Below are 25,016 nucleotides of genomic sequence, written 5' to 3' on the forward strand. Positions count from 1 at the left end.
ATCAATTAAATTCAATATTTCTTCTGTTACCCAAAGATTTCTAGCATCTCTCGTCTTTTTACCTACCTGATCCTCTGCTGCCTTGACTACTTCATCCCTCAGAGCTACCCATTCTTCTTCTGCTGTATTTCTTTCCCCCATTCTTGTCAATTGTGCCCCTATGCTCTCCCTAAAACTCTGTACAATCTCTGGTTTAGTCAGTTTATCCACGGTCCCATCTCCTTAAATTCCCCCCTTTTCGCAGTTTCTTCAGTTTTAATCTACAATTCATAACCAATAGATTGTGGTCAGAGTCCACATATACCCCTGAAAATGCCTTACAATTTGTCGGCCTGAGTGGCGAGCGGTTCTAGGTGCTACAGTCTGGAACCGCGCGACCGCTACTGTCGCAGTTTCGAATCCTGGCTTGGGCATGGATGTGTGTGATGTCCTTAGGTTAGTTAGGTTTATTTATTTCCGATTTCTAGGGGACTGATGACCTCAGATTTTAAGTCCCATTGTGCTCAGAGCCATTTGAACCTTTTTTTTGTCATTAAAATTTAAAACCTGGTTCCTAAATCTCTGTCTTACCATTATATAATCTATCTGATACCTTCTAGTATATCTAAGCTTCTTCCATGTATACAACCTTCTTTCATGATTCTTGAACCAAGTTATATTCACTCATAGGGGGAAATATTTGAAATATTAGAATTATTAGAATTATTTAGAATTTCTGTAAATATTTCTCACCGTCGTTTACGAGAGCCTGGAAAATTTTGATGGTGACAATGTAGTTCGGAATATTTAAACAATTGTGGCGCTTTTTTATCCCAATTGTGCATGGAATGCCATCAACATAACTCACCAAGCGTTATTACACTGTTGAAAATCCTTTTCACCAACCTCATAGAACTGTGCGACCACACCTCCAACCACTTCGCGAGGCTGGCCATTTCGCCTATTTCTTCATGCGGAGGCTGCACTACTCCCACTCAGGTCCATGACTGGCTACTGGCAGAGCGGAAGTTGCACTAATCCCTAAACAAAAGCTTCAGCTGGTGGCAAAGTTTCGATATTTGATACCTGAGAAATTCCTGTTGAAGCACATGCTCTCTCTCTCTCTCTCTCTCTCTCTCTCTCTCTCTCTCTCTCTCTCTCTCTCTCAAGCAGTCACGTCATGTAGTGTGCCACTGCCAGGACTGTACGCACCGTTGGTCATTGTTGGTTTAAACCACAAACAAAGCAGCATTTACCTACTAAACCCCAGGTGTGGATGTCTTGGAAATATTCCCGCACTCTATCTGACTGATTGAGTAATTAATTACATCGATACCCTTTTTGTGGACAGATTTTCCTTGCTTCCTATTGGTGAATAATAGAACTGGAATATTTGATTGGATGTTATCCTACAACCTCCCAGCCGGCCGGAGTGACAGAGCGTTTCTAGGCGCTTCAGTCTGGAACCGCGCGACTGCTACGGTCGCAGGTTCGAATCCTGCCTCGAGCATGGTTGTGTGTGATGTCCTTAGGTTAGTTAGGTTTAAGTATTTCTAAGTTCTAGGGGACTGATGTCCTGAGCTGTTAAGTCCCATAGTGCTCACAGCCATTTTTACAACCTCCCAGTATGTAAACCCTACTGTTATTTTTTTCACTTGCCTCCTATCGGTCGATACTAGTACAGTTACGTCATTTGGTAGAAAGTCCATTAAGTTGAAGGTAACTGAAAATTTCGAAGTTCAGTTCAGTTGCACGCTATGTCTATAAACAATCTGTGGAGGGTTTTTACTGGTGCTACAATGAGATGGAGATGGAGGAGAACGAGAAGGAAGGGTCTACTGCCTGATAAGATAGAGACAACAGCAAATACCACTGAAAGACAGAGACCACTGTGATGTATTGAGAAGCACTAAACCTGACACACTTAAACCACCTCCTGATCGTCCACACACAGCTCACCTGTCCCCTCGTACACCGCCATTGCCAACGCTCAGAGGCCAGAGAAAACTGTAGCAGCAATGGATGTGCGTGTATACCAGAATGCACCATCCAAGCCATGGGCAGCGTCCAGGGATAATTGGAGTGGTAGGACTTCGGATTTCATCAATGCGTTCAGGACCAACACTTGGCAGTGATCAATACTGAATTGTTCAATTGTCCATGGAGAATACATGCAACACACGCGATCGAAAAGACAGCTCAACTCGTACTGAGTATCAGTTCGCTATTCAGCTATCCAGAGGGCATAATGGCCGGGAGTTGTCCTGCAGCTGTGCCCAAAAAACGACTAGTCAGCTAGCCTGAACTTTTCTTTGTCTCTACCACTCGCAAGAGCTTTTAGCCAGCAAACCGATTTGTTCTGGCCACTGTCTACCTCTGCCACGTGCTCCTCATGACGAACTTTGTTGTCCTAGGAAACCAGCGACGTATTTATCACTGTAATTACAATCACATAGTTCGATTGCAGCCCCAACCTGGTAACATTAAACAGAGATCGAAGTAACAGAAACACCTCCTCCTGAAGACTGTGGCTCTGGAAATATCAATAACCCTCTTATGACTGGGCATCTCCTTATAGCTATCGATGCCTTGAAACTGCAGTTTCTGTATTAACAGTTTCTGTTTGCGGTTTCTGTATTAACAGACCGAAAGTGTAGGTGCACATTGCTAGCGATGTAAGCCCGTAATAAAATCAACACTATCACCGAATTTAGGAAGTGATGCAGCTAAGAAACATGGTACTAGTCCAATATTTGCGACTGCTTCTTGCAGCTGCTAGGTATTTGTCACACTAACAAACAGTATTTGTAGCGTCTTCTATATCGATAGTATGTAGACAGTGTAACAGAGGTTCTGCGATATATCCACGTGGTTATAGGGGAGGTTGATGGTTGATTGAGAATGATCACATACAGTGGATGGTATGTTAGATGAGCAATCACTTAAAAATGCATCACTATATGGACCTCATAAAATATATATAAAATCCCATGACTTCTCAGGTCTTTAGTGTCAAGCTTTCAGCCAGAAATGCTGTCTGGAATTTAGTACCATTCAGCCACATATTTTGGGTGCATCCTATCGCGTTGTCTTAATGATTACAGCGTCCAGTCCCGGTAGCTGAGTGGTCAGTTCGACAGAATGTCAATCCTAAACGACCGGGTTCGTTTCCCGGCTGGACTGGAGATTTTTTCCGCTCAGGGACTGGATGTTGTTGTGTTCTAACCATCATCATTTCATCCCCCATCGACGCGCAACTCGTCGAAGTGGCGTCAAACCGAAAATGTCGTCCTAACCGCCGTCTGCTTCACGTCTGCTGTGCAGCGAGCTACGTTATGTAAGTATTAACTGTATTTTTCTTACTTGTCACTTCTTTTTCCGTGTGTTTTTGCTTTTAGGAAGCTTTAATTGTCGATTGCTATTAATAGTGTTCCATAAATTTCCTGTTAGTTTTGAATACAGTCAGAGAGAGTCCCTTTAGTCAGCCATAGTGCCAGTAGTGCTAGTGATTGTTTTCAATACAGTCCAGAGACGGGTAGTGCTATTTTCTTTGTTTTCTACAAGAAGTGGCTAGCAATCACAGTTTAGTCAATAATCAGCCGCCTTTAGTGAATTAGCAGTCTAGTTAAAAGTTGATTAAGTCTCTTCAGTAAATTAATTCCTTAGGATGGATAGGATGTGTGACTGCTGTGTACGGACGCACGAGGAGCTGGCCACTCTTCGCGAACAGCTGAGCGTGTTGATGGCCGCGGTCATCCGTCTTCAGGCTGCTACCTCGGAGTGTAGCGGCAGTGGGGAGTCTGGTGCGTCGCAAGGTACACCCCAGGTGTTACATGCTTCACCCACTGTCCCTGCTGTCAAGATATCTTCGCTGGTACCAGGCGCGGTTGGGCCACCCTCTCCGCAAGGGGAGTGGCGGGTTCAGTGGCGTTCGCGGCGCACGAGGCGGAGGGTCAATGTGGAGGCTGGCCGTGTGCCATCGCCCGCACTGTCTATGAGTGGACATGTGGCTGCTCCTTCAGCAAGGTCCGAGCAGGCACACGGGGGGAGGGGTTTATTAGTTATTGGGAGCTCCAACGTTAGGAGGGTGATGGAGCCCCTTAGGAAAACAGCGGAAAGGTCGGGGAAGAAGGCCAGTGTTCACTCTGTCTGCTTGCCGGGGGGTCTCATCCGAGATGTGAAGGAGGCCCTACCGGCGGCGATAGAGAGCACTGGGTGCACCTGACTGCAAATTGTTGCTCATGTCGGCACCAATGACTCCTGCCGTCTGGGTTCAGAGGTCATCCTCAGTTCGTACAGGCGGTTGGCGGAATTGGTGAAGGCGGAAAGCCTCGCTCGCGGGGTGGAATCTGAGCTAACTATTTGTAGTATCGTTCCCAGAATCGATCGCGGTCCTCTGGTTTGGAGCCGAGTGGAAGGCTTAAACCAGAGGCTCAGACGATTCTGCGGAGAGCTGGGGTGCAAATTTCTCGACCTTCGCTATCGGATGGAGAAATGTAGGGTCCCCCTGAATAGGTCAGGCGTGCACTACAGGCCGGAAGCGGCTACAAGGGTAGCGGAGTACGTGTGGAGTGCACATGGGGGTTTTTAGGTTAGAGAATTCCCTCCCTAGGCCCGACAAGACGCCTCCTGAGAGGTAGGAGTAGGCAAAATGCAACAGGGAATAACAATATTAATGTGCTAATAGTAAACTGCAGGAGCGTCTATAGAAAGGTCCCAGAACTGCTCTCATTAATAAACGGTCACAGCGCCCATATAGTACTAGGGACAGAAAGTTGGCTGAAACCAGACGTAAACAGTAATGAAATCCTAAACTCAGATTGGAATGTATACCGCAGAGACAGGCTGGACAGTGAACGGTGAGTCGTGTTTATAGCGATAAGAAGTGCAATAGTATCGAAGGAAATTGACGGAGATCCGAATTGACAAATGATTTGGGTGAGGGTCAAGGTTAAAGCAGGCTCAGACATTGTAATTGGATGTCTCTATAGGACCCCGGGCTCAGCAGCTGATGTGGCTCAGCACCTGAAGAATAATTTGGAAAACATTTCGAGTACATTTCCCCACCATGTTATAGTTCTGGGTGGAGATTTTAATTTGCCGGATACAGACTGGGTGACTCAAACGTTCATAACGGGTGGCAGGGACAAAGAATCAAGTGAAATTTTTTTAAGTGCTTTATCTGAAAACTACCTTGAGCAGTTAAACAGAGAACCGACTCGTGGCGATAACATATTAGACCTTCTGGTGACAAACAGACCCGAACTATTTGAATCAGTTAATGCAGAACAGGGAATCAGCGATCATAAAGCGGTTACTGCATCTATGATTTCAGCCGTAAATAGAAATATTAAAAAAGGTAGGAAGATTTTTCTGTTTAGCAAAAGTACCTGATGGCTCAACATAAAAGTTTTGTCTCAAATACAGATAGTGTTGAGAATCAGTGGACTAAGATCAAAACCATCGTACACTATGCGTTAGATGAGTATGTGCCAAGCAAGATCGTAAGCGATGGAAAAGAGCCACCGTGGTACAACAACCGAGTTAGAAAACTGCTGCGGAAACAAACATAAACATAGCCAAAGCCTTGCAGACAAACAAAAATTACGCGAAGCGGAAGGTAGTGTGAGGAGGGCTATGCGAGAGGCGTTCAATGAATTCGAAAGTAAAGTTCTATGTACTGACTTGGCAGAAATCCTAAGAAATGTTGGTCCTATGTCAAAGCGGTAGGTGGATCAAAACAAAATGTCCGGACACTCTGTGACCAAAATGGTACTGAAACAGAGCACGACAGACTAAAGGCCGAAATACTAAATGTCTTCTTCCAAAGCTGTTTCACAGAGAAAAACTGCACTGTACTTCCTTCTCTAGATTGTCGCACAGTTGACAAAATGGTAGATATCGAAGTACACGACAGAGGGATAGAGAAACAATTAAAATCGCTCAAAAGAGGAAAGGTCGGTGGACCTGATGGGATACCAGTTCGATTTTACACAGAGTACGCGAAGGAACTTGCCCCCCTTCTTGCAGCAGTGTACCGTAGGTCTCTAGAAGAGCGAAGCGTTCCAAAGGATTGGAAAAGGGCACAGGTCATCCCCGTTTTCAAGAAGGGACGTCGAAGAGATGTGCAGAACTATAGACCTATATCTCTAACGTCGATCAGTTGTAGAATATTGGAACACGTATTATGTTCGAGTACAATATATTATCTGGAGACTAGAAATCTACTCTGTGGGAATCAGCATGGGTTTCGAAAAAGACGGTCGTTTGAAACCCAGCTCGCGCTATTCGTCCACGAGACCCAGAGGGCCACAGACACTGGTTCACAGGTAGATGTCGTGTTTCTTGACTTCCCCAAGGCGTTTGACACAGTTCCCCACAGTCGTTTAACGAACCAAGTAAGAGCATACGGACTATCAGACCAATTGTGTGATTGGATTGAGGAGTTCCTAGATAACAGAACGCAACATGTCATTCTCAATGGAGAGAAGTCTTCCGAAGTAAGAGTGATTTCAGGTGTGCCGCAGGGGAGTGTCATAGGACCGTTACTTTTCACAATATACAAAAATGACCTGGTGGATGACATCGGAAGTTCACTGAGGCTTTTTGCAGGTGATACTGTGGTGTATCGAGAGGTTGCAACAATGGAAAATTGTACTCAAATGCAGGAGGATCTGCAGCGAATTGACGCAAGGTGCAAGGAATGGCAATTGAATCTCAATGTAGACAAGTGTAATGTGCTGCGAATACATAGAAAGATAGATCCCTTATTTATCTACAAAATAGGTCAGCGACTGGAAGCAGTTAATTGCATAAATTATCTGGGAGTACGCATTAGGAGTGATTTAAAATGGAATGATCATATAAAGTTGATCGTCGGTAAATCAGATGCCAGACTGAGATACGTTGGAAGAATCCCAAGGAAATGCAATCCGAAAAAAAAGGAAGTAGGCTGCAGTACGCTTGTTCGCCCACTGCTTGAATACTGCTCAGCAGTGTGGGATCCGCACCAGATAGGTTTGATAGAAGAGACAGAGAAGATCCAACGGAGAGCAGCGCGCTTCATTACAGGATCATTTAGTAATCGCGAAAGCGTTACGGGATGATAGATAAACTCCAGTGGAAGACTCTGCAGGAGAGACGCTCAGTAGCTCGGTACGTGCTTTTGTTAAAGTTTCGAGAACATACCTTCACCGAAGAGTCAAGCAGTATATTGCTCCCTCCTACGTATATATCGCGAAGAGACCATGAGGATAAAATCAGAGAGATTAGAACCCCCACAGAAGCATACCGACAATACTTCTTTCTACGAACAATACGAGACTGGAATAGAAGGGAGAACCGATAGAGGTACTCAGGGTACCCTCCTCCACACACCGTCAGGTGGCTTGCGGAGTATGAATGTAGATGTAGAAAGACTTGCACCCGGCGAACATTCTACCCGACGGGAGGCCATAGTGACACGAGATTTACATTTTAATGATTACAGCCACTGGTACATTATATTCACGGCACTCTCCTATCTCAAAACTAGTTACCTCTTTCGATCCTGTCTGCTAAGGACCCTGTACGGCAAAACTCCATCGTGATTTTAATCAGTCCCTCTGCACCTTGTAACTCTCCCTCGGTCTCTGCCACGATCTCACTGCAGCCTTGTCCATGTGGTCATCACAGTTTGAGTCGTAACTGAGCCGAAGTTGGAGAGACAAACACGGAGAGCTGAGTTAATGCAACGGGACCATCTTTTTACCGTCTGGTGGAAATGGGAACATTTTGTCGTAGCTCTGCTAACCGTGTGCAATGTGTAAAGCCAGTGCCAAACAAAGCTTTCTCCTGCGACACAAGCTAGTAGGAAAGACAGTACCAGCAGTTACAGTAGTGTTTATGAGGGAAGTTAGGTAGACTCCACATAATATGTGAACTAGAAGATGGACAATGATTTTGCTACAGCTTTGAGGGATGTTTTCAAACTACAAATGGTTCAAATGGCTCTGAGCACTATGCGACTTAACTTCTGAGCTCATCAGTCGCCTAGAACTTAGGTTAGTTAGGTTTAATTAGTTCTAAGGACATCACACACACATCCATGCCCGAGACAGGATTCTAACTTGCGACCGTAGCGGTCTCTCGGCTCCAGACTGTAGCGCCTAGAACCGCACGGCCAGCGGCGGACTTAGCGCACAGTATCCCTCAGGGTGCATTTCTATCTGTCACCAAAACATTAGCTCTATCTTCGTTATTTTGTACCATCCAACAGAAAGAAACTATGAGCTATAAAAACTTCACTCTCACCCAAGAGAGAATTTGATAAGGTGTTACTGTGTTCCTCTCTTCCGATATGTCAAAAACAAGTACCGTCTGTGTGCTATGTGGAGATCCTACTGAAAATATACAGGTACTGCTCGACTATAGCAGGTAACCAGTGATCGAAGTAGCTTCAGGACCTGCACTGTGGGACCACCATATCCCACAGACTATCAATTAAAATAGAGTGTCATTGGGCCTTTGTTTGATATGTTGCTTTCCGCCGTAACACATCAAAGTAGTATATGTCTGCAGCTTTGTACACCGCCATACTTTTTTTTTGTCCACCATGACTTCAAGGTCTGTGTCAGGTGTTAAACCGACATAAACACATTTCGATCCATTGGCTCTCACAGAAAGCTGGACATTGCATGGTGTACTCTCTGATGCTGTTCTCACAGCACACAGGATGGTTGAAATAAGAGAGAGGCGGTGTTTCTTACTGACAAAAATGTGGAAAACATCACAACATGTGGAAACTGGAAGAGTTTGCGGCATTGTGGAGCGTTTCCAAACAGCTATACAGAGGTGATGACCTGTACATTTAATCTCATCTTCAATAGTGATGGGGGTAGCAGACGTCTTGGTGTTCCATTATGATTGAAACAGATATCACGTACATAGCTGCAATATAAGGAATCAGTGCTGGTCATCCCTGGAACGTGTTGCTCTCATAAAGACTCTCTCCCTCTCAAACAGGTGGAGTCGGTCAATCATTATGTGGTAATCAACCATGTACCAGTAGATGGAAAAGATGCCACCGATGCACTGTAATAAGCACCACAGTTGATGGTGCTATAAATTTAAGCAATATTATCAGTTTTTCCATAATGTCAACGATGACCAGTGACATGGTAGCATGTTTCCCAGGTTCTGCATCATCACTAAACTGCCCCCCTCTACTTTGCGAGTACCATTGCGAATGTAGATAGATGACTGGTGCATATGTACAAGAATTATCGATGAATGGATGTACTGCACAAAGTAGACCAAACAGCATCTCTACTCATGAAGTTAGGTTATCTACATATTTCTAGCAGTTTGATCATACTGCGTAATTTAGTATTACGATTGCCCATCTTTCCCTGCGTTGATGTGGGTCACAGACTATTCTTGCATTGATTAGATAAAGTTGGATATTGAAAGGTCTCCTTGCACTGTCTTTGACCAACCCTCCCTAAAAACTATCTCCTATTTAATTTTCAACTGACTAGAAGTAGGAGGTTATTATACCCATTAAACCCCAGGTCTCGTGAAGGAACAGAGAGAGCTGAATCCGTAAGAGGTGTTCAGGTAGACTATTCTACACCAATCGTACTCACGGCGCATCTCCAGATGCAGACATGTGGAAGAGGTTCGCACCCCTTATCGGTGTATAGTACATATGAAAGTGTTGTGATGATATAACAGATGATCGTAAAGAAGAAATTTGTGCATGATTGAGCTCCAGACGAATGTAGTTTAGAACTGGTAGCAGAGTAGATTCATATAAAATATTCCTAATTATTGGTCCTGTGTTTGGCGCCCATGCAAGTAAGGTATCAGAAAGAGAGAAATGATCGTGGAACATAAACACATTCCAAGGCCTACATGGTCCTGCATTAAACACGCTAGAGCTGTGCTGCTTGTGACTTCTTAGTCGTGTGGAATACAACGCTGTTAATATTCCAGTGTAATGAAGCGCATGATATACATTCTTCCTGTGAGTTTCTTTATGGTGAACTATGGTGACGCACTGTAAGGTGATAAAACTACTACCTATCACGCCAAAGAAGGCATTAATTCTTTGTAAAACAAACACTCCTACTTTATAAACACCTGGTGTCATACACATCTGTAAAAGTATGAAGGCCAATTACAGTTCAGAAATTGTGATATTTTCATAACAGTCCCATAAAATGGTCGTCAGCAGGCAAAAATGGATACGAAGGAACAGCGACATCTTACAAGGAAATAAACACTACAGGCAGTGCCAGAGAATGTGTAACAGTCCTGCAGTTTACCATTGCCCCTTGTAACCTTCCTCTTGCACACAGATGTCATGGTCCGATTTTAGGTTGTATTGCTCATGTGCACGATAATATTGCCATCTCCGCTATTAAGGTGTCTTTATGTAGCGCCATTCTACCACCCTCCTCCAGAATATGCAGTCCTATTGATTTCGCTAACTTCATATCTCATGGCATTCTTCTCTAATTTTGTATATTTAACTAGTTTTTCGCGATTTTACATATTTTAACGCATTTCCCTCAATTTCAACGTATTTCACATCAGTATTTCGTGATGAAATCGGTAAAATTCGAGAAAAACCTCGTATAATGCATTATTCAATTTTTCGTCAAAGTTTCCCATAGGTGTGGTCGTAGTGCTGACATCCCATGTACTGTCTGATATTCTACAAGAATATTTGCGTTTATTGTACACCAAACTATTAAAAATCCCAAGACTTGCCCTCTCCCTTATGGTCCACATGCATGAATTTTGGATAGGCCGATCATTAAAAATATAGTAGCAGTCGATTAGTACCTGTATGAGACTCCACTACATCCATCATCTGCGCCAGCCGTTGAAAAACAATTCCGTGTGCTGATATGATCCATGAAAGAGGCTGTCTGCAGACTCATGTAGTGCAGCTCCCGTGGCTTTAGATATTGACTTGTGTTGTGCAACAAATCGCCTCCTTTGCTTTTTCTAATGTTTAGAATTAGCATTCAGTGTAATAGATAGTCTGAACACAAATCAAATGTGCTAATCAGACCCATGCTGCAAGTATCGAGTCTCAACATCTGCATCTCTTGTAGATGCCCTGTGACACCGTTTGACGCTGATCCAAATCATCAACCTCCCTTCACTGGATATTTGTCTGCTGGCATTTACTTCTCACCATTCAGAACTTGTAGACTGACCTTAAAACCCTGTCTTCCCTCCATCCTCTGTTAGGACACCACAACATTTAAATTCGTGCTGCTAAAGGTCATACCACCTTCGATATAATTTATATTACCGATAATTGTGCAAGACATTTCCAGGGGCAGATTTGGACTCTGGACACAATCTATTGGTTATGAAATGAAGATTAAAGCCGAAGAAATTGCAAAAAGGTGGGAATTTAAGGACATGAGACCTGGATAAACTGAAAGAACCAGAGGTTGTACAGAGTTCCAGGGAGAGCATAACGGAACAATTGACCGGAATCGGGGAAAGAAATACAGTAGAAGAAGAATGGGTAGCTTTGAGGGATGAAATAGTCAAGGCACCAGAGGATCAAGTAGGTAAAACCACGAGGGCTAGTAGAAATCCTTGGGTAACAGAAGAAATACTCAATTTAACTGATGAAAGGAGAAAATATAAAAATGGAATAAATGAAACAGGCAAAAAGGAATACAAACGTCTCAAAAATGAGATCGACAGCAAGTGGAAAATGACTAATCAGGGATGGCTAGACGATAAATGTAACGATATAGAGGCTTATCTCACTAGGGGTATTATAGATACTGCCTACAGGAAGATTAAAGAGACCGTTGGAGAAAGGAGAACCAATTACATGGATATCAAGAGCTCAGATGGAAACCCAGTTCTAAGCATAGAAGGGAAAGCAGAAAGGTGGAAGGAGTATATAGAGGGTCTATACAAGGGCAATGTACTTGAGGATAATATTATCGAAATCGAAGAGGATGTAGGTGAAGATGAAATAGGAGATATGATACTGCGTGTAGAGCTTGACAGAGCACTGAAAGACCTGAGTCGAAACAAGGCCCCGGGAGTAGACAAGATTCCATTAGAACTACTGACAGCCTTGGGAGAGTCAGTTCTGACAAAATTCTACCATTTGGTATGAGACAGGTGAAATACCCTCATACTTCAAGAAGAATATAATAATTCCAATCACAAAGAAAGTAGGCGTGGACAGATGTGAAAATTACCTATCAGTTTAATAAGTCACAGCTGTAAATACTAACGCGCATTCTTTACAGACGAATGGAAAAACCTATAGAAGCCGACCTCGGGGAAGATCACCTTGGATTCCATAGTAATGTTGGAACACGTGAGGCAATACCTACCCTACGACTTATCTTAGAAGAAAGATTAAGGAAAGGCAAATCTACGATTCTAGCATTTGTAGACTTAGAGAAAGCTTTTGACAATGTTGGTTGTAATACTCTCTTTCAAATTCTGAAGGTGGCAGGGGTAAAATACAGGGAGCGAAAGGCTATTTACAATCTGTACAGAAAGCAGATGGCAGTTATAAGAGTCGGGGGGTATGAAAGGGATGCAGTGGTTGGGAAGGGAGTGAGACAGGGTTGTAGCCTGTCCTCGTTGTTATTCAATCTGTATGTTGAGCAAGCAATGAAGGACACAAAAGTTAAGTTCGGAGTAGGTATTAAAATCCATGGAGAAGAAATAAAAACTCTGACAGAATTGCAATGTCATCGGCGAACGTCAGAGACAGCAAAGGACTTGGAATAGCAGTTGAACAAAATGGACAGTGTCTTGAAAGGAGGGTATAAGATGAACATCAACATAAGCAAAACGAGGGTGATGCTGAGGGATTTTGATTAGGAAATGAGACACTTAAAGTTGTAAAGGTGTTTTGCTATCTGGGGAGCAAAATAACTGATGATGGCCGAAGTTGAGAGGATATAAAATATAGAATGGCAATGACAAGGAAAGCGATGTGAAGAAGAAAATTTTGTTAACATCGAGTATAGATTTAAATGTCTGGAAGTGGTTTCTGAAAATATTTGTATGGAGTGTAGCCATGTATGGAAGTGAAACATGGACGATAAATAGCTTAGACAAGAAGAGAATAGAAGCTTTCGAAATGTGGTTCTACAGAAGAGTGCTGAAGATTAGATGGGTAGATCACATACTTAATGAGGAGGTATTGAATAGAATTGGGGAGAAGAGGAGCTTGTGGCACAACTTGACTAGAAGAAGGGATCGGTTGGTAGGACATGTTCTGAGACACCGAGGGATCACCAATTTAGTATCGGAGGGCAGCGTTGAGGGTAAAAAACGTCGAGGGAGACCAAGAGATGAATTCACTAAGCAGATTCAGAAGGATGTAGGTTGCAGTAGGTACTGGCAGATGATGATGCTTTCACAGGATAGAGTAGCATGGAGAGCTGCATCAGACCAGTCTCAGGACTGAAGACCAAAACAACAACCAATATTGTCTAGATTCTCCAGTAATAATAAACATGCAAGGTGTACGATTGCTCCTATCACACCTCCTTTTATACTCTAAAAATCCACAGTCATGGCACATGATCACCCCAATCAAACTATTTTGTGAGCTGGATGTCCATTGTACTAATGCACCAATATCCCCAAGGAGGGTGAAGCATTTTATGTGTTAAACTGTACCGAGTTATAAGGGGGATATTTCCAGAGTCAGTGTCGAATGTTATGAGATTAGGGCTGCAAGTGTAATATTTAATTCTATTTACAGCGATAAATAAATTTTGCTGGTTTACTAGGACGACGCGGTTTCGAATGTGAGGCCTGTGCCAGAGGAGGCATGTGGCCAGAACAAATGGGCTTTTCTGGCAATCGGTGATTACAACGAAAAGTTCCAGTAGGCCAGCTAGTCGGTTATTGCACACAGCTACAGGAATAAGCCCCAGCCACAGTGCCCTTTCGATAGCTAAACAGCAAACTAATATACAGTGTGCATTGGGCTGTCTCTGTGATCGCATGTGTTGCATGTATTCCCCTTGGAAAATTGAGTCATTCAATATCGATAACTGCCAAGTGTTGGCAATGAACGTGTTGATAACATCCTAATTCCTACCACTCCAATCACTTCCAGACGCCCTCCACGTCAGGGTGGTGCACTGTGGCGGACACACGCGTCCACCAAACTGGCTATGGCCGTCCGACCTCTGAGCGTAGGCGCTGGTTGTTCATGAGGAGATTGGCGAGTGACGTGTGGACACTGGGCATGTGCATTCAGGATGTATTTCAGCGATATCCAACATCTAGCCTTGACAACTACTGCTACAGCCTGGATTGTGGTATTTTCTGTGTCTTTGTCCTATCCCCTAACAGACCCTATCTCCTCCTCCTCCTCCTCCTCCTCCTCTTTCCGAATGTAGTGGAGAAAACCAATTTAGGAATTCTACAAAGGTTTAAAAATCCAATCGCAATATCCTATTCCCGTTTAATCAATTTATTGTTATTGCTTTATTGCGAGCACACATACCACTCCGAAATCTCCACAGATTTTCTATGGACACAGCATGCAGCTGAGCTGAAATTTGAAATTTTCAGCTACCTCCAGCTTAATGGACTTTCTATAAACGACTTAACTGTATCAGTATACACCAATAGGAGGCAACGGGAAAAAATAACAGTAGGGTTCGGAAATTGGGAAGCTGTAGGATCCAAACCCATCAAATATTCTAATCCTAGTAATCCACCAATAGAAAGCAACGGAAAACTGCCCCACACGAAGGGCATCGATTTAATTAATTAGACAATCAATCTGATGGAGATATTACCTCACTCTAAGAAATGCACAGGTGGGGTTTACTAGGTAAATGCTGCTTTGTGTGTGATTCGATCCGACCATGGCCAATGGTGAATGCAGTCCTAGCAGGGTTACACTACAGGACATGACCGGTTGTGAGGAGGGGGGGTGGAGGGAGAGAGAGGGGGATAGGGGAAAGAGAGAGAGCATGTGCTTGAACAGGAATTTCTCAGCAATCAAATAATAAAGGACAGCCACCATCAGAAGCTCTTTTGTTTGGGGATTACTGCAACGTCTGCTCTCATAGTGGCCAGTCACGGACCTGAGCAGGGGTAGCGTGGCCTCCAAATATAGTAATATGTGGAATGACAAGCCCAGTGAAGTGTTTGGGAGTGTGGGCTAAAAAAAAAATGTCGACGTTGTTTAATATTCCAAGTACCTTCTCACCCTCAAAGAATTTGTAGGGAATGGAATTTTATCTATTTAAATATTAAAAGTAAATAAATGAACTATATGATATACACTGCCTTGTATCCCTGAAATTGTTTAAATAAAGAATCTTTCACACATTGTCTTGTGTATGAGAAACTTTTTAACCCTTTATTTGGCAAATGGTGAAAATAAAAACAAAAAAATTAAGTGCTTACATCTATTTATTATACTTAAAGAAATACAATTCAGTCAGTTTTAGAAATTTTTGACAAAAATTATGAAAATTATGAAATGTTGCTTACAAGCAACGTTGCCAGCAGTAGATCACACTTATATATATTATAGGAAAAAGGAGTTTGCCGATAACCTCAAGCAAAATGTTTGCCGTACGTGAATAATTTAATTTATAAACAAATTTATGCATTCCTGCTATGTAATAGAACTGTTTCATTTTCCCTTCTTGTTCTTCTTGCAATGGAATTTTTGGAAACAGTTCCTCTTTGGACCGAAGTACAATACTAGATTGCAATTGGAACACATGACTGTAGAATATTCAGATGGACAATAACGACAACGACCTTTGGGACCGTATACAGGCCAATGCTCCATATTATCAAATCGGACATCTTGTGTAACAGTCGGAGCTGTTGCCTTCCTCCTCTTCTTTTATGGTGGTGGTTTGTCTATTGAAGGTCTTCCTACTTTCCTTTTCCCTGAAAATATCAAACCATTGGCAGTATCTGCCCTAAATGACTTTGATGAGGTCTTCTTGTCCAGAGATTCTCTTCGAAAAATGCAGGCAAGCATTTAAAACACTCAGATCTAGCAAAAATCTAAACCATCTCATGTACCATCGCCTAGTTTTCATTGGTACTCTGTAGAGCTCTATCAGCATACCAGCAAGATCAACTCCTCCCATGTGCTTGTACTGACGTACAATACTGGGACAGGGCACATCAATTCTTTTTTGATTGCTGTCCCATCGTTTTCCTGTTGAGAGTGGTTGGACACCAAAAAATAAGCTTGCAAGTGTCACGATTTTATAGCCTGCCCACCTTACTAAAATGAGGTCTGAGTGACTGTCCTTCCTGTAGTCATAGCTGACTCGTCATTCAGTAACCGCTTCTCGTCATGTAGAGGACAGTTCTTTATTCAGTTCTTCCTTATGGTGCCCATGGACTCAATGTTTTGATGTTTTTTAAGTATGTTTTAAGTTCAAGGCTGCAAAATAAATTGTCAAAATAAAAGTACTCCAATTCCATTATTTTCTCGTCATCAGCAAGATAAATTATCATCCCCTTACCAGTATAGGGAAGAAAATCATAGACAACTCTAGACACACCAGCACGAACAAAAATCTTAAAACCCTACTTGTGTGGCTTATTTGAATATATTGGTGCAAATTACCTGCTCTTGTACCTTTATATGCAACCATCTTCTCATCTATAGAAAATGCGGACTCTTGTTTCTGCTCACGGCAGTTCTATACAATTGACTCAAGAACAGGTCTTATTTTCAAAAGTCTGTCGGAACAGTTCACAGCATTCTCATTGCTCGTAAAATGCAGGTATCGGCGGAGTTTCTGAAAGCGCTTCAAACTGAAAATGCTGGTGAATTTTTCACAGTTCATTGCCTGAGACCAATAGTCAGTCTACTAAGACATAGAAACAAGACCCATGTATATCAGAACACCGAAAAATTGTTCTATTTCATTTATATTTCTGTTTACTGACGTGTAGTTCGTTGGTCACAGTTTAAGTTCGTTTCCTGCACAATTTTGTCAATTAGTTCTGAATCAAAGAATCTTCTGAAATAACCCAGTGGTGTATTGCCTTCATCAGAAAACACAGGAGAGAGACTTTCTGCCCTAGCAGTTGTATCTTCCTTTACCCACATGTAAGTGACTGCTTTTGTAATTTACTTTTTCACTTGACTGCCACTTGCACTAGAAGGATTCACTGCAGAGGGTCCTTGCACATGTTCAGCTTCTGAGATTTCACTTCCTAAATCAGAATCAGTGTCTGGTATAACTTGGTTATGGGACTGAGATTGACGCTCTGGAATCACTACAGCCTGCCAAAGCTTCGAGTTCAGCGTCTTCAGATTCACTTAGATCAGACAAAGCCGGGTTTTCTAGTGGAACTACTATTCCTCTCGCTTTTTTAATTCCATAAAATATTCTGGAATCCATTGCTAAAAAGCCCCTAAAAATAAAAATATCTTCTCTGTCACGCCGTAAACATGTGTAATATACTAATGGCACATGTCCTAACTATAGGCAATGTTGCTCACAGGCAACATAAAAGTTTTATACTACTTACGTATTTCAAAACAAAGATTCAAATATTTCTGCTGTAAACTCACCTCTGGGTATATCTTGCCAGTAATCTTAGCAGTTTTTCTTCAATCTATTTAAATCCACTCTTTTAGAACCAAAATAAGACACCTCTGTTGGTCACACGAGGAGATCTCTGTAACACCACTGCACAAACTGCTATCTCGTGTGGAAAACCTTAAGCTATTACAAAAACTGGCGTTCGCAGTGTGTAAAGGAATGTTGCCTGGAGGCAGTAATGCCAATAAAATGCACTGGGAAGAATTTGTTGTCCCATAAGGCCAAGGTAAATTTGATGTTGCTTGAAAGCAACACTGCCAAATAAAGGGTTAAACAATATTCCGTACACTGCAATCAATTTTCCACCTGCTAGCCAATCAATTGAGTCTTTTCCCAGACAAATTCCTGGAGGGGGAGGGGAGGGGAACTGCTGGGGGTGTCCCAGATAGGGAGGGGTTAATTAATTGGTCGATTTAATTAATTAGTCAAATAGGTCCATATCATAAGTGTGCTTGTATTGCGAGACAATTTCCAGAGGGGTGGTGGAGAAGGAGGAGAAGTGGGGAGTAGGAGAGGGAAGGGAGGAGTGTGGAGGGTTTCTTGGAATGACGGATTATCTTCAGATGGTCATAATCCACTTAGCAAAATAGTAAGTTAAGGATTCGTCAATCAAAAGAGAACAATAGGTTTTCCACTGAATATATGCTTGCTCCTGATGTAGGCAACCTGCGCTAACAAAATGTGCTGATCCTTTCCTTACCCAACTACTCCTGTTCACAGACAAATGTGAGTTCACTGGGGAGTGACTGTGTTCTGAATTCGCTCAACAGCCATGTCTGGCAGCCAAAAAGCCCCATGCTAAGCACATTCCGAGGCTTCGGTGCCTGTTGGATATTTGTTTGTTGGCAGGCATTCCAGACTGTCGTGTAACTGGGCCGTACCTCCTTCCACTATAACTGGTCTTGCATAACTTATGTTTCTGCAAAAGATATTGGGGCCGTTCTTGAAAGCTGTGCCACTGATTGCCCATCAGGAAATGTGGTTTCAGCATGATGAAGCACCAACTCGCTTGTATCGTGCAGTTCGCAGACATCTGAACAAACGATATGTTGACAGATGGACAGGGCGAGGAGTCTTAACACAAACAAATGTGCTTAAGTGATAAACAGGTGTTCCGTTATGTTTCATTGCGAATTGTTTTGTATTGCCTTATGCGTAATTTAATCCCTCAAACAGAAGTGGATGAGTTAAATATCGAAGTTGAAACCATTGTAGAACTGAAACGGTACATTCCCGGGCATGGGTTTGTACTCAAAATATTGTTTCCTGTCTCCCTTCTACAAGTCCTAGAAGTTTGTCCGAACACCCGGCATTCAGATTTTTAGTTCGACTATCGATCGTTTATATGCTTGGACAGCGTTTTGTGTTTGTTCTTAGTTTTGACAATTATTAGCGAAAAGTGTTTTACCGTGGAACACACTTCAGACTTTCACACTTTAATAGACCTTTACTCCATTTTGTTATTCCATTTTGAAATGACAGCATTCACTTTAGGAGTGGTGCACTTTCTTTCTGAAATTACAATTACTCCGGAAAAGTAAGATTTTTGACAAATGAGAGACTGTTCCAAGATACAACATGGTCATGTACCTAGGTACAAATATCAGTTCAAATCGTTGCAATCGAGAAAAATTTTTGTCAGTAGCGTATTTCTCTATGAGAAATGTCTTACGTTATTACTCTACTACACAAGAATAATCAGCAAGCGAAATCAATCGTTTTATCAAAAACCAGTTAGAAGTTAACAACGATCTGAAATAGAAGCTGTTGCACCTGTCACAAATTTCCCTTTTCGAGACAGGTAACTTCGTTAATACATTACATCAACTTACTTCTTTTTCAAATCTCATATACTCCATGGTGCAAGGTCTTCCGTTTGAAGGTACGAGATGGTTTGTGACTCACGAACTATAACTTATTCATCCACACGTTATGTAACTAGTCAAAATTAAAAAATATTTTATTCACCACAAAATTCTTTAACCATAGAACAGACAGTATCCTCCAAATATCTTTAATATATTACACAACACTAAATATGTAGAACTCGTTATATTTGCAAACCCTGCAGAAAACAAAACCTCAGGCCCTACAACAGCAGCAGTCGAAAATGCCAGGAACTACTTACCGCGTCCTCTAGTACGCGTAGCTTCATATAGTTCTAAAATCGGTGACTAACTGAAACACCGACCAAGAAAGAAGATTTGTTTGTAGGTACACTATCCTATCCCCCCCCCCCTATTCTCATATTGTCATAAATGGAGCACAAGTAACCGATATTGCTTACATACAGTTGTAGTCAGTTTCGTATTCTAGGATCCCAGTCACATTTCTTTAGAATAGTAAATAGCGTTTTCAGGAGCTCTTTATTTTAGTCTCTGAAAGTACCGGTTCAAATGCGATTAACTTTAATCTTCAGCATATACTCGAGAAATGAAGATCAAGTACTTTCAACTAAATTCAGTCCTTCATACAATAAAGCAGCCGCCACAGTGGTATGGAATCAGCCCCCGTGGTCTCACTTCACCCCAATAGACCCCGTCAGGCCTTTTTCGTTTTCGATTATAGTGCTTTGCGAAACTCCGGGCCAAAGTAACTTTCACATGTTGTGTTACTGTCAAGCAAAATAGAAATAATTGCTGCTGCATGGTACAGATGGTAACACAAAAACATGCAATGATACGAACATAACTGACGTTTTTGTTCAAAGACAGAAGTCACATTGCAAAAGGCGGAACGTGTTCTCCATAAAGCATGTGATCACCAAACACAGCTGAGCGTGCTCTGTAACCAGCTCCCAAGCTGGGCACGAGGTTGGTAAGGAAATGTGGTAGAGCGTTCCATTCCTCAACAAGTTTGACTGAGAACTCTGGATGGTCGCTGGAACATGTAGGCGAGCTGCGGTATGCATCCCCAATGCATAACGACGTGGCCCACGGGGTTTAAGTTTGCCGAACATCCACTCATTCAAAGACCTCCTACACCAGTGCTTTCGATGCGATCACGCATTGTCGTCCTTAAAAGTACAGTGAGGGTCGCAGACAGCCTGAAAAGATATGCATGGGAAACGAATGCAGTGTCACAATGCCGCTGACCTGCGAGTGTACCATGATCAATTTGCCCAACCAACGGTATGCCTCTCCAAAACATGTCACGTGAGCATCGGAACGATTATATGGAGAATTCTCGTCGTACCCTCATATGGCCAAAAGTGGGAGCACGTAATGCACCCAGGAACGTCGCCGCATTTCAAGATCACTTACTGTCCTCCAGTTTTTGAGGGGCAAGACGACCCGCAAATAATAAATATAACCTCTTGTATTCGTAAGGTGTTCATCGCAAGGATACGGTATTTGCGTTGTCCACAGCGGCCAAAATGAACGATCAGTTACTTAACACAATTCGCTCGTCTTGTATGATTATAGAGATCGTTTATTTATTGGCGAGAGATAGTGATTTCGATTTTCCCTTGGTTTGTATTGTTTCAAGATACAGAGATCACAGCTTCCGCAGCAAAAGGAGCAAAAAAGGTCATGCGGACATATGGCCGGAAATCCGTTCCCAGTGAGGTAGGCCATTTTGATGGCGAAGGTAAGAGATCATTGTCAGAGAAGGTATCAATGACACTTGAGAGCGCACCAGACGAATGAGAATGTTCTGCCTCTATCAGTGTTCCAGCTGCACACTCTAGGGGGCGCAATGTTATCCACGAGGGCGGTGCACTTTGTTATCAGGGGCAACGGCCGTGCACCGCAAAGTTATGTGCAGACTATGAACGTAACTATACAGCCGATTTTGGTAGGCTTTACGTTAGTCAAATATTCGAATCAGTTACATTTTCTGAAAATTTGAAGCAAGCCATGTTAATAAGCCAGTATCTTTCACTAATACCTCATTTATCGCTTTTGCCGGCCGTTGTGGCCGATCGTTTCTAGGCGCTTCAGTCCGGAACCGCGCTGCTGCTACGGTCGCTGGTTCGAATCCTGCCTCGGGCATGGATGTGTGTGCTGTCCTTAGAACTACTTAAACCTAACTACCCTAGGTCTAGGGGACTGATGACCTCAGATGTTAAGTCCCATAGTACTCAGAGCCATTTGAACCATTTATCACTATCTCTGTTGGTGTCTCGTTGTTTACATTGACAATAATTCATTAAGATCTTAAGAAAGAACTAATTCATTGACCGGAGACTGTTGAATGACGGAAGTCTGTCACCTGTCATAATGTTTTTATTGTACACTAGCTGACAGCCGGCACTGTCGGTCGGGGTGTTCACTTTGCCAGTTTTCCACAACGAGGAACCTTGCACGCACACCTGCCAGTAGGCTCGGCGTGGGATGATGCGCTTGGCACAGCTGCTTCGAGTATCTGCACGCCTCTGTGGCGAGGCCTACAACCGTTTTCGCCTCATAGTTGAAAGCTGCCAAAAGCGCTGCCTGGAGTCACTTCACTCGACTGCACGAGTGGCTCGGCAGTAAAGAGTCCTACAACGATGCATTCATGTAGGCGCATTCAGCGGCGTATGTCGATACCGTCAGCAAAATATGTTGCTAACAGAGTGAGCAGCAAGGATAAATATAAACATTAAGCACACTCCGGCAGTTCTTCACACATCTTGGTGTTCATGACGTCGGATCTCCCGAATTATGTGTGGCATCATGATATAATTTTGTATGTGCCTTTCGCTGCGAATGTCTGCGACATTTGTTACGAATAGAGTTTGTAGTACAGAAGCAAATTTCAACATCAGGCATGGTGCGGCTGATTTTCATGCATCTCATCGTTTATGATGCCGCACCTCCTGAATTATGATTGTTACCTGTCAGTAAGGGGTATGTGCACAAACTTTGGTCCATATCAGTCCAGTGGTCTAGGGAGAGATGTGCCACATACGTACATACATCAATTTTTTGTAATATGTGTGGGTTCTTTCCACGTAAACAGTGCAGTTACAATCATCTATTGTGTGTATCTGAATAACCCAATTCCTGCTGTCCTTCACTTGGGACAGTTCCACACCACCAGTCAGACACGTTAATCACACCTACCGTTATCTAAGATTAACACAGCTATTTCATGGAGACTACGAGAATATTCAGATTTCGTAAGTCCCCCAAATAAAAAATAAGAGTAGTCATAACATTTGTGAGAGAACTAGTTCTGTATTTGTTTTTCGCATTTACCACTACATATTTCCCGTGTGTCTTTCCTAAAATAAGCTCGTATAGCATATTGAAATAGTACTGTGTTACGACACAATAAATTCTTTTAAAGCTGAGGGCCTCCTGAGCTAAATGAAGAAGAGAGTTTCAACTGCAGGGTGAGGCATAATAAAGAGCGATTTTTGAAAAGCTGTTAAATAAAGACACTTTTTCTATTTCATAATCTTAAAATATACGAAAAAGTGTTTTCTGTAATAGTAAAACGTCAGTTACTTTTTCACCGAGCGAGGTGGTGCAGTGGTTAGCACACTGGACTCGCATTCGGGAGGACGACGGTTCAATCCCGTCTCCGGCCATCCTGATTTAGGTTTTCCGTGATTTCCTAAATCGCTTCAGGCAAATGTCGGGATGGTTCCTTTGAAAGGGCACGGCCGATTTCCTTCCCCATCCTTCCCTCAGCCGAGCTGGCGCTCCGTCTCTAATGACCTCGTTGTCGACGGGACGTTAAACACTAATGTCCTCCTCCTCCTCAGTTACTTTTTCAAGATAACTGTCTTATTATGGCGTCCGCTTAGAAGCACGCATTCCTCCAGCCTGACCTTGTACTGAGTCATCACACTTCCTGTCGCGTCCACTCTTTCAGGGCTTCAGTTGTTCGAGGTGGGTTATTTTGCTAAACTTTCCGCTTCAGATAACCCCAAAGAAAAAGTCACAAACATGTGACGTCCAGTGAACGAGAGGGCCATGCAATGTACCCATTTCGGGAGGCCATATCTTTGGAAACAAACGACTGACAATATTCATGCTTACTAGCGTATCTCTGCGAAGTCACTGTTACAACTTAAAAATCGTTTGGCCTTATGATCCCTAATTGAAGACATTACGAACCACACAGTAACTTTTGCCCAGTGCAGTGGTTGCCGATGCAGTTCTCTAGTATTAACGTCACTGCAAAATCGAAAGTTCTGCTTGTTCACATAACCGGAGAGACGGAAGTGAGCTTCATCCCTCATCCACAAACGGTTTACAATGTCCTGGTCCCGACTAATCATGACCAAAACTTTTAATCAGAAGCGGCTGCGGATCACATAATCTATTCCCTTAAGGACCTGTTCCGTTTAGATTTTGTAGGGGTGAAAGTGCAAATCCTGGGGTAAAATCCTTCCTACCGTTCTCTTTGAAATCCCAAGTGTAGCGCTGTGCCGGCGAACTGAGCGACGAGTGTGTGTCTCAATGGCAACTCTAAAGGCTAGGCGCAGCGCAGCGCGCGTTTTTGCAACTTCACAGGTTCAAATGGGACCGCGCAAACTGCGACGCGACGCGACTGGGACGCGACACGCGCCTGCGCCAGGTCGCGCGGCTTTGTGGTAGCGGCGCAGTTTCTCGCGCCGCGCGTCACGCGGGTACTGACGGATGTGTGAGGCGGGGAGCGGGAGGGCAGTTCTGCCATATACTCTCTTCGGCATGGCGCATACGGACAGTGGAAGTATTGTCCATCCGAAGAGTACGGCCTGTAATGTAAACTGAAGTTTTCTATCACTGAGCAGTGTTCTTTTTTTCGCTGTTTAAGCGCTCCGTCCATTTTCGTTAGCACGTAATAGTTTTCATTTACATATATGTGTACAGTTCTTTTGTTTTGTTTATTCTTTGTCAAAAAACCCAATGCACAGTTCAATAACCGGTGAGCCATTAGCCACTGAAAGTATATCGTCTGCCTCCACAATGTTTTCAGAACGTAAGAAGGGACAGACGATTTACCGTGAGGGTAGTGAATAAGGAAGTAAGGAATATTATAAAATCGTGTCATCTAGAAGCAAGACAGGAAAGTAAAACAAGGTTACCTACTTGCTGCCTCTTATGCTGAAGTATCTCTGCGATCCGTTACAAAAAGTCGGAAAGGCATAATTTCCACAGGTATGACCCCTTTGTGCTCCTGGTAAAAAGCGTCCGAGATAGTAAAACTTACGTACTTCATATCATCATGTGGGTATGGGTCTAATAAGAGACGTTATACTTCGTACATGTGGACGTGACATTTCCATTGCAAGCCCGAAATAGTCGAGAAGCCCTCGTAAATAACAATGTTTTAATCGGCTCGTCGTGACGAGGAAAAGTATTTCAGTGGTTGCATACACGCTATCAGCGTTAATAAACTAATTACACAACAGGCTACACAAAGGAATTAGTGGTCGGTACTATTATAGAAGTAGGAATATCCTGAAAGAGTGTGGTGATATGTAGAAATGTAATGGTGACAAAGGCAGATCTACTT

At 42.9% G+C, this 25,016-nt stretch overlaps 1 non-coding gene across 1 annotated transcript; it reads left to right on the forward strand.

Moving 5' to 3' along the window:
• The first annotated feature begins 23,027 nt into the window (after positions 1-23,027).
• Trnaa-cgc (transfer RNA alanine (anticodon CGC)) lies at positions 23,028-23,100 on the forward strand. Its single transcript has one exon. It is a non-coding gene; the product is annotated as a tRNA-Ala (tRNA).
• The last annotated feature ends 1,916 nt before the right edge of the window (positions 23,101-25,016 follow it).

The sequence above is a fragment of the Schistocerca gregaria genome, unplaced genomic scaffold, assembly GCF_023897955.1.
Source record: "Schistocerca gregaria isolate iqSchGreg1 unplaced genomic scaffold, iqSchGreg1.2 ptg000001l___fragment_1, whole genome shotgun sequence".
Classification (NCBI taxonomy): domain Eukaryota; kingdom Metazoa; phylum Arthropoda; class Insecta; order Orthoptera; family Acrididae; genus Schistocerca; species Schistocerca gregaria.